General features: G+C 40.0%; 1 pseudogene; it reads right to left on the bottom strand.

The window, feature by feature from the left end:
• Nucleotides 1–5136: 5136 nt before the first annotated feature.
• Nucleotides 5137–7336, bottom strand: LOC134862560 (THAP domain-containing protein 2-like; annotated as a pseudogene).
• Between the last annotated feature and the right edge of the window lie 4175 nt (nucleotides 7337–11511).

The raw sequence follows: 11511 nt of genomic DNA on the forward strand, positions 1-11511 counted from the left end.
TATTAATATGTTCACTAAAATATACAGAGGTCGACCCATTATTTTCAAAGCATTAACATCAACCAGGCAATGGAATCCTAAAACTGAACGTCAAACAATGACCAACGTGGTGTGAATTTAGACCATTAAAGTAAAGCTTCCTGTAATTTGTTGTATTGTCTGTTGTAAAGTTCTTTAGCTCTATAAAAACAGGCTAATCTGTGAAAAATATCACTAAAACTATCAACATAGTATACACCCAGACATCCTGATATCACCTTGAAGATGAATTAAAAAGACTCAATGTCAGAACGGAACCTTTTTGTTGTGGTTGGTATATCTGTGAATCTTTAAGCTAAATGTAGAACAAACAAACAAACAAAAAAATGGCAGTCCACTTACAAAAAAATAAACAACAAACCAGAGGATGATGTTTATTCTTGGGCTCTAGGCCATTCAGTGTCGAATCCTCCAGAGAATTGAGAAGAACCACACACACCATTACTCACGGTTGACTAATGGTGCTGTTGCTTTCCAAAGTTGCTTGGAAACTATTTCACCCCCCCCCCTGTCCTTCAGCCTACTTTGGAAATCTCTCAGTCAACATGTTGAACCAAAGTGTGTTTACTCTTTTTAATGGAAGAGAGGGAGGGTTGTGTACGACCTTGAGCTGCGAAGTCTGTACTCACACACCACTTGCAACACACCCACACACACACACACACACACACACACACACCCCAGCGTGTCAAAAAGGTGTGACGGATCAAACTTGCTTTTTTTTGTAGTTCCCCCCTCCCCCATCTTCTCTGTCTCCCCTTTTCCTTTCCTCCCTCTCTCTTCCTCCAGTGCTTTGACCCTCCTCTCCTTGTACTGCCCATCTCCCCCTACACGTGCGTCCTTTCCCCCCTTCCTCCTTGTCAGCTTACATGCACAGAAAGTAAAAAGGCATTTTAAGTGCCGATGTTGTTCTACTCAAGGTTGTCAGATTGGATTAGGTTTCTGTCTGACTTGAACCTGACAAACTTTATTTACTCCTCCCTCATTCCCTCTTTCTGTTTCTCCTTCCATCCACCTACCTATTTCCTTACCCCTATCCTTGTGTCTCTTGCCTAACACTAACTGTGCCAAGAATATGCAAGTCTAATCCAGCACTTTGCGTACTTAATACATGATGTACTAGACTTGCACTTGTACTTGGGCATTGTACATACATAGAGTTAAAATATGGTCCTGGTTTGTATTTTATTGTCTATTCTTGGATGTCAGGTGTTTACTCATCATGTATTCAGATGTATATGTGTGTGAGTTTAAGTGGGCATGTGTATTTTCTCATTTGTTACTGTATAATCAAGGACATTTCACATACATCTTTGTGTTATTGTTGATTAGACCCAACAATTTGGGCACTTCTAATATATTTGACATAAAATGGAAAAATATGGACAGTGTTTTTCTTCCCAATGAGATGGTTGGAGAAAAACATGGAGAGACACCATGCTGCTCTCGTCCTGATACTCCCTCTTCTTTCCTCTATCTTATCTCTCCCACCCTGATCTTTGTCACCAGTTGTTGCCATAGTGACACACAAGTCCCACGAGACGGTGCCAGTTAGCAGTAAATTGACTCTCCACACACACACACACACACATATCGTATCACACACAGACACCCCAGAGCCTCGCCGCAGTGAGGCACCAGGTTATTCATAAAACCACAAAAACACATCTGCACATATATTTTTTCTGCAGAGAGCTACGTGAAAATCAATACCAATCTCCTATGTGTCCATTTAATATTAAGTGTAGTTTCAGCAGTCGTTAATCCTGCTGTAGCTAAGCATTACGACTGGAATCAGGGGGAAAGCTCAAAGGAAAACAAATAATAAAAAACTAAATCCTACATTAAACAAAGTGATTGTTATAAGTGAGCATTAGAGCTGCTTATAGGCAGTAGCTTCATATTTACTAAGCAGATATCAGAGTGGAGTTTTTCTTACCATTTAATTATTGGATAGAAAGCCTTTAAGGATATTTTCAAAATGGAGAAGCCATTATCTAAACTAAAATAATGTCTGCATGTCTACAATAGCTTTAGTTTAACAGCGTAGCTTTTGTGAAAATGCATACTCTCTAGACCAAGAATAATTCACCTGTATCTACTTCTACGTGAATCAGATATAAATCTGCAACTTCCTAACCTAGCAACAACCGATCTGGCAAAATGTACAAAAAGGTGTCCATATTACTGCAAATGTTTAGTGTCAATCATTTACACAGCTTAGTTGAAAACTAGATTTTTATTGGTCAATTTGGACATTTGAGAGGTTGCTAAGTCTTACCAACACACTGCTGCTAAGGAGAGAGTCACTTCATTTCATCGAGGAAACAACATGGATTACTTTCTGAATATTCACTTGGCATTTTTGTGGAGCGCATGAAACTGTGGATACATGATGGCTAAACTTTCCCCAGTAAAGAAAAATATAAAGAGTGCAAGAGATGGAAAGAGGTTAAAAGACAGAATCAGAATCAGAATACCTTTATTCGTCCAACAGAGGGGAAATTTTCTAGCCTGGCAAACCAGAACTACATCAACATGTTTGGTCTGGGCACACACAATTTGCTACTTGCACAACCACTTCCACGTTGTACTTAATACTGCTCGATTGTTTCCGGTTAAACAATAGCTACATTCTACACCCGTTGTTTACAAGAGCTCCCAAAGTTGAACATCACCGATGTTCACCGGATTTGTAGAACGACCAAAACCCCAACAAGCAAGTTGGATAAATGTTTTAAATTGTATGCGGCGTCATACATACACAACTACGAAGGTAAGAAAACAACTATTACTGACTGACTGACTAGCTAAAGCTAAATGTTAGCTTTACAAGTTCTCTAACATTAACCAACCTATCTGACGTTACGTAACGCTATGTGCTTTATCTGGTGTTAATTATCTACAACATTAGAACATGTTTCTTAACGTGGTTTTATATTAGCCTATATCGTTGGTGTTTTGGATTAACTAATGTTAGTCTTGTTGTTATACACTGTCATGCCTAACAGTAATGTCATGTGCAAGATGTGTTGACGTGAGTAATATAGATATAACGCTAATGACACTTATCTGTTATTTTATTCAGTGTCCAATAAGACAGGCTGTCAGGGCAGGTGGGTGTGAGAGCCTTGTGCTACAGCACAATGAGGAAGAGTGAGACAACACACAGTTTAAGTGTAGGCAGGAAGCTGTGTAACGTTGTTCATCCCCGTTCAGTGGAGCTAAGTTTATTCCTAAAGGCTCACCACCTTTAATGTTTTGCCTGTCTCCCTGCACATTGGTCAGATAATTTGATCAAGTTAATAAGGATAAGGTGGACATGTGTTTGGGTGGTCAGAAACATACTGACATAAGTTAACACTGCTAATTTACACCTTCTAAGGCATAATAGTTATCAAGGAAGGTTATTCAAGTTTGTTTGAGTAGGGAGAGAATATAAAGCTAAGTATTCAGGAGGGGAGGCATCTTCTAGGAGCATGGCTCAGTAGCAATAACTGTTCTACTCATAATAACTGACTTGGTCTTTTCCATGAAGCAGAGGTTATATTTCTAATTTTCTTCTCTTTCTTCTTAGATCACGCTTCGCGATTCATCGCCAGTGGTGTTGATGCACAGCCAATGCTCCTGTGTGGCAGGCACTGTTTTGTGCAATCACATAGTGGCATTACTGTTCCAAACAGGAGGACTACTTTGTGCAACGAATACACATGGATCCACAAGTGCAAAGTTATCAATTAGAGAAAAAGCTGATCATTTCTTTTTCTACCTATACATGCCAAGATACCTGTCTTTGAGAAATGAACTATGAAAACATGAGCAAAACCCAGGTTGACAAAAATATGTTATAAAATATTTTATTACAGTTCATTTTTCTTTCATACGTTTGCTAAGCCAATATGTTACAATTAGGGATGCACCGATTGCAAAAATATCGGCAGATGCTGATACCGATGTTAAGAATAACAATTTTTGCCGATGGCTGATGTTTTACTATGTAAACTGTAATGGTAGCACAATGCAGACTAAGGCAGCCTATCCCTTTAAGACAGAGAGTGGGGGATACCTTTGTGCATGTGTAAGAGCGAGAGAGAGGTTGAGCAAGTCATAGTACGTTTCTGGAAGTTAATGGGAGTAGCAACAAGTATAACAAAGTCACAAATATAAACGACGGCCTCCCAAGAACACTGAAGAATGGATTTAATTTACTGATCTTCCAGACACCCGGTACACGGGGCGGAAGTCCTGCAGCATGCACAGCATGACTTTAAAGTTACGGCAGACCCACAGTCACTGTTCTAATCCTTTAAAATCATGCCCTGACTTCAGATTTGGTCCGTCAGATTTAAAAACAATGATGCTAACGCGACTTCTCCCGGTCACGTAGCAAAACATAAACATCGGCGACTGCCATCGGTAATGTCACCTTATTTTACCGATGTGCCGATTGTGGTAAATAGGGCTAACATCGGCCATGCCGATGGCTCACCGATGTATCGGTGCATCCCTTATTACAATAGTTCAATATGTTATGTGTACAATATGTTACAATGTTCCTTTTTACAAATCTATACAAATGACCAGAGGATTTCAACACATACATGCCAAAATATGTCAATGAAATGTTAAGGGGGAACAACTGATTAACAGAGCTTTACATTCAACAGTTTGTTTACATTGATGTTTGTGTACATAAGATTTACAGAATGTTTAACAAAATGATCTGCCACTGGAATAAACAAAATTCACTAAATGAAATGACAAAAACCTGGTGTTGAACCAATGCTTTACTTAACCCATGCCTTAACTAATGCCTTGTTTGGCTAATGAGAAAGGGGGATTACGCCATCAAACAATTTGTTTTGTTTAATTCAACTAATGACTCGTTCAAGGTTTCAAGGTTTCAAGGTTTTATTTGTCATATGCACAGCAGATACAACGTATATGTTGGCAATGAAAATCTTATGTAAGATTTTCATGTTCCACATGTACTCTGAGTCGTGCTATTGATTGTGTTTCAGTAACTGGTATGCAGGCATCTGATGTTGCCTTTAAGTTATAAACTAAGGCTGTGCTCTTGTTCGGCTAAATGTTTTATAATGATTATGTGTACCATACCCTGGGGAAAACAGTGAGTGGCTGTAGTGCACTGGTGTATTTAAAGAGGGCTGAGTCCTTTAGTGTAGCCTTCTGTACATGCAATGGCATCCCACCCCTGGCTCTGTTACTACAACGCCCATTCAACCATAACCTACCGTTGATGGACGTGCAGGTGTGGCCACTTCATTTCGCTTGGCAGCCGATTTGGCTCTTGAGACCCGAACCATTGTGTAAATGGAAGGCTCAATCAAACCCCAAAACGCCATCAGGTGGTCATAGCTTGGAAATCTATTCACAAAAGACGCATACATCATGCATGTCATTAATTAACATAGTAAATACAATCATGCACGGTCACTAAACTAATGTTAGCTGTAACAACTAAGCCAATGTCTCATCTGGTATGCTACTTAACATTCAGATAACCTGATTAAGAAGCTGTTTGTGCTGTATTTGATCTGTAACGTTAGGCTACTTTTTAAACAACAATGCGTCCGCATGACACAGGCTAAAGCGGTCACGCAGTAGGCACATTCACTTTTTTAGATTTACCATGGGATTCTTTATAATTTAACTGATGTTTACTTGGGTCAATGTCAAACAGTTAACGTTAGCTGAATAGCACAACTTAGGTCTAACGTTACCTGGTATAGAATCGGATGTCCGAGTCGGAGCCAGCAACTTGCTGTAAGCCAAACTCTCGCTGGACATGTAACTCCTGTATTTCCTTTCTCAGATCCTCTACTTCTTTGGACAGGTCTCCTATAGCTGATGCAGACATGTCCAGCGCAGACTGTTCAGGGACTGAGCAGTAGTCGTGATCCTAGTGCCATCGATGTGCTGTTCTTGCTCCTCAGGGGGGACTGGGTTGAATGGGCCGCTCTGTTCTCTGCCACACACTTCGCCGTGGTATTTCAACGGTATAGCCATTCCATTGAAAAAGCTTCAGTACAGCACCTTTAACAAGCCTTCTCCGACCACCAAGGGTCGTTGGCTCTATGAGTTGATCGGTGGCAAAGTGTCTGCTGCAGACCTTTGTGTGAGAGGAGATGGTGAAACTATCCCAACGTATGTTCACCAGCCAGTCTTCTCAGGTCGGGATGGGTTGGAAAGCCATGGAAACTCAAAATACCATTATGTTTCGATGATGCCGAACAAAGCGGAACACAACAATTTTCGGAGTATTTCTTCTCCTGTGTTGAAAAGGCATTTTCTTATGGATATTCATGGCAAAATATTACCTCAGGGGCTGTAGCTAGTTGTAGCTAGCTGTAGTTCAAAGTAAACAAATAGACCGGAAATGGCCGAGCCGTATTAATTGGGGTCGGAAGTACGTCAAACTTTAGTGCAAGTAGCGAATTGGCAGGGCTCAATCCAAGGGGCGGTATAAACGGTTGTCTTTCAAATTCCCTCTGCACGCAATAGGATAGCGCTACAACCAATCAGAGCCACGAAGAGGGTGACGTAATCAGAGCGACGGAAAAGACTCCATGGGCAACTGTTCCGCGTATGGTATGTTGTGGAAAGGTATGATGGAGAGATTCCTGTAAGCCAAATGTTATGGTAATGGTCCCATCGACTGTTGCCGTTTTTGAAAACCTTAAATCCAGATCGTTTAAAGTGGAGGCCAAAGCCGATTCGAAAGACTGCTGTTCGCCAGCAGCAGCCATCTTCTTTATTTACATGCAGCAGAGACCGGCAGGGACTACATGTGGGACGTGATTATGTTAAGCCCGCCCACCGACAATCACGCGATGTGATTGACCAAACCTGGATTAAATTTGCTACCGCTAGGGCGCGCATAGATTTCTAGGCTAGAAATGTTCATTAGTTACAGCAGAAAGAGCCAAAGATAGCTTAATATCACACTCAAGATACAAACATATATATGTATATATATAGGCCGTTAGTAACTGTGCTATATATGGCTACTATACCTATCTATATTTGTGTACTATATATATATATATATATATATATTGCACATTGTATTGTCTGTGTTGTTGTATGTGTGCGGGTCTACCAGGGGCCATGATAGTTGTACAGTCTGACTGCTGCAGGAAGGAAGGACCTGCGGTATCTCTACGTGAGACACCGGGTGCAGCAGCCTGTCACTGAAGGAGCTGCACTGTGCAGACAGGGTGTGCTGGAGGGGGTGGGACACATTGTCCAGCAGGGAGGACAGCTTATTTGCCATTCGCCTGTCACCCACCACCTCCACAGTGTCCAGAGGACTCCCCAGCACAGAACTGGCCTTCCTTATCAGTCTGTTTAGTCACTTCAACACTGGACGTCAGAGAAATAGACAGACTGGAAGTAAACACAAACAGGAACACGGTATGGCATTGTCTAAAGACTGGTTAATGGTAAAGACACTGTAAGCAGACCTGAAGTTATAGAACAGCTTAATGGTGACGCAAGACCTCTCTGTGTTACGTCAGGTTCCTGACATCACTGTTCGTTTTTCATTGTTGACCTCCTCGGTGCACATTATCCGTTACTCATTTACTGCTAACATGGTTTCAGGGAGAGAGAATCCTGGTTCGGAATGAACAGTTATTCCATTCTTACATGTGCATTTAGACAACTCTTATACACTAGGTAGATATATTGCATGGATTCATTTGTTTGCAAGTTCTCCTAGTATATATCAATCATGCGCATAGGCAAACATATCACATGTGGGGTCCTAATCCAGGTATTAATGACTCTATGGGTTGCTATGTTTCTGCACAGCAATCAAACAGGAACAAAGTATTCCCTTTTGTGATGGTCTGATGGTTACTATATGCACAGGTCTTCTCCTCTGTCCCCTGTTTCCTGGCAACAAACTATTCCTGAGTGAGTGTGTGTCTTCAGACAAACTCAGCAGCTTTCAGACTGAAACACATGTTATGTCATGGTTCTTGGGTACGTGTTTTTAAGTTACAACTGCAAGGAGTAAAAACTTTTGATGTTTTAATGTATATCTACTGTAGCAACTAAGCTCTGAAATGGCAACGATAGCAGTTCCTTTTGTTTGTTTCTTGATCACATTACTTCTAGTTGCTTGAGGTAGCATTGCTGGCTGATCACGAATCGTTGTTCGCTTGTTTACTGTGTGTGTGTGTGTGTGTGTGTGTGTGTGTGTGTGTGTGTGTGTGTGTGTGTGTGTGTGTGTGTGTGTGTGTTCACAGCTGCATTGATAAGGGAATAATCTCCTCTGTGATATGTAGGTGTGGGCTGAGACGACAGTGTGTGGCTGTCTGGTGAGCAGGAAATCACATCAGCTTAATGAGATCTGTGATGTGAAATGAGCTGAAAAAGCGGATTTAGAGAAGCATAGGATTGATACCTTGCTTGTGTCATTGCATGTTTATCTGCCCCCCCCCCTTCCAGCCCTTAATAATAATTTCAGACCCACCTACAGTAATATCACCGTTTTGTTATCCATCTAACAGTGTTTCTGTGTCAATACAGGCCACCCGCCATTGTTCCATGTAGTCCTCTTCAATGAAACTGATGTGAGCAGCCCGATTTCCTTAAATATCAGCTGTATTCTAAAATGTAAGAACCACCTGCTGCTTACTGTGTTTTGGTTTGTTTTGGTTCTGAACATATCCTGCTGGGGAAGCAGTTTAAGGAGTTGTGATCTGTTTTCAGATCAAAGCTTCATGTTACAGTTTGTAACAAATACAAAGGTCCAAAATCTAGAGCTGCCTCGGAATCCAGGGAACGATTTTAAACATCATTTTGAGAGTCAAATCATGTTATTTTCATTTGGGTCATTGCACACACTAACTAACCTTCCAATAGACATGTTCCTTCCTTTGACTTGGACACAGTATACATGATCTTAAAGCACATGCTGTTTTTTCTAAGTTCATATAACATGGTAATGTTTTACATTTACCTCAGATGGTGAGATCATGCACTTCAATTTTTTTTCAATTCCACCTTGTTCTGTATACTATGATTTGATGGCATTTGACTCAGGACTAAGTCGTGTTGGAAATGTAACTACGTCTAACCAACCAGATTGCTTCTGCAACTTTAATGGATCATAACTCTTGGGACTTATTCGAACATGAAACCAACATGCAAAAATACTTGACATTTATGTAACTCTGCGTCTGACTTGTCTTGATTTTCAACGCAGTGTAATTGCGTGTAGGGCTAAAAATAAAATATGAAGGATTTCATCCATAACTGATGGAGTACTTTGTTATTCTAACGTGTGTGTCTTCATGCAGGGAGCATCTAAATGGATTCGAAGACTATATATATATATATATATATATATACATCCTGGATGTACTGTAAATGGTACTCGTAACATGCATTTGGGACTTTGTGTCGTGCCTTTGTGTAAGTTATTGAAGACATCACGTTGGTGGAAACCAAGTGTACTCATTCAGAGAGAGAGAGAGGCTGTTGGTATGTTTTAATGGTGTGAAAAAAAATCATAATCTCAAAGAACTTTTAAAGTTTGCTATTTATCCATTTTTAATAAAAATAATAATGCTGCAGGGCTGTTGCCAACATGCCGTGTATTTGTATTTTATATAATATTGAAGGCCATAATTATACCATTAAATATTTAATGGTATTTATCACATTTCAAAGACAATCAGTCCACTCTGGCCTTGTCAGGCTCGATAAGGTTGATGAAGCTTTGTTCCGTTATAAATAGCGTATTTCCGGGGTAAGAGGAGAGGGTATGAATATATACCTCACAGAACATGTAATTTCATGTTCATCTGTATGAGTGCAGATGGAGGAGGTTTGATTACCATAGTCAATGTGACGAGCAGGCATGTGGACTATTATAATAATAATAATGTTCCATTATCCTGCTGAAGCACTGAAGTCATCGTTATACTTTTAATAGTCGCACTGCATTAGTTGCTGAACTTATAGAAAGGGAGATTTGTTTCAGGAGCAGATTGAACGTTAGTCAGTGTAACAAGCTTCCTAAATTACCAATATTACAGAAAATCCATGTGAAAAAAAAGCAAAGGCCATGAATTAAAATGAACAATGAAGAGCAAAGGAATTTATTCGCATTATAACTATGATATTCAACTGAAATATGCAATCCCCAAAAATGCTTTCTGGTGATTGTCTGATTGGATTAAGATCGAAAAAGGCTTCACATATATTTTTTCAACTTAGGTAAAAAACATTAGGTCTTTTAAATAGCAGGTTAGTTTGATAGTTCACATAATCAATGATTTTAAATAAGTGTTCGTGTGATTAGCTTGTATAGGGGATGGCTAAACTCAGAGATCTAGATCTACCAAGAGCTAATGTAAGGCCATATCATCAGGTTTTTAATGTACTTAATGCAATTATTGGAATCCAAAACCCAACCAAGACCTTTTGTAGCCTCAACCTAACTAAGTACAGAAGCAACGTATGTAACATACACCAAGTGTGTCACGTACTATTGACCATGTTATTAGAAAACCCTGCCTGTTGAAAAACTAAGCTAAATTGGTACCAATGGATTGCGTTAAAAAGTGAGGCCAAGTGGTCCTGATCAAACCTCCGGACGTGACCATTTGGGAATGACAAAGTGTTGTCCAAGAATTAAAGATGACATGATGTTTGATTGTGACAGCCTGTCACAATGAAAGCCTTTTGTTGGATATTGACGGGCATGTTTATGGTATGTGGTTTAATACATGGAAGTTTTTCCTAATTATTCCTCCAGACGGACTCTTCCACTTTGTCATTAATTTGTTTTAATGTAACCAATTATTGTCCATCATATTTCTATTGTGGTCCCAAAAGGGCCTATACTAGAATAACAGCAAATCATATTGACTGGGTTCTTAATTAAATCTGACTGGGCTGTAATAGTGGACTGAATCTGATTAGGATAATAGGTTCTGTTTTCAAATAAACAAGCCTGAGGGTTAATTAGAGAGACTCACTGCAGATCAGTTTCCTCTAAAACGGGTTTGTGTTTCTTAACCTCCTATAATCACAATTTTTGCCCAGTCTCTCCAAGCTGTTTCATCACTTATAATTAGAAGCAATCAATATATAGTAGCTTCCATTCTGTCCATATTGAATCAATGTTGAAGGATTTCATCCTCAACTGAATGGTGTTATGGTTTGTTGAAGCCTTTTCAATGAGCTTTACAACTTTTTTGTGCGTCAGCCACCGAGCCTTTCAAGTTCACAATGTCAGAGTTTTCAGAAAATTGCTGTGATGAGGTGCCCCCGGCGTCCTGCCATGGCTTTTCTCTCTGTATGTGGACACCTGCCTCCTTGAATTGTAACCTCTATGTTCCTTTAGCCATGACTGCAACATTTCCGCAATCTATCAAAAACTTTGCTTTGAAGGGACAACCCGTTCCTGGTGTGAATATGAGAAGCATGAAC

Source organism: Eleginops maclovinus, chromosome 1, assembly GCF_036324505.1.
Source record: "Eleginops maclovinus isolate JMC-PN-2008 ecotype Puerto Natales chromosome 1, JC_Emac_rtc_rv5, whole genome shotgun sequence".
In the NCBI taxonomy this organism is placed as follows: domain Eukaryota; kingdom Metazoa; phylum Chordata; class Actinopteri; order Perciformes; family Eleginopidae; genus Eleginops; species Eleginops maclovinus.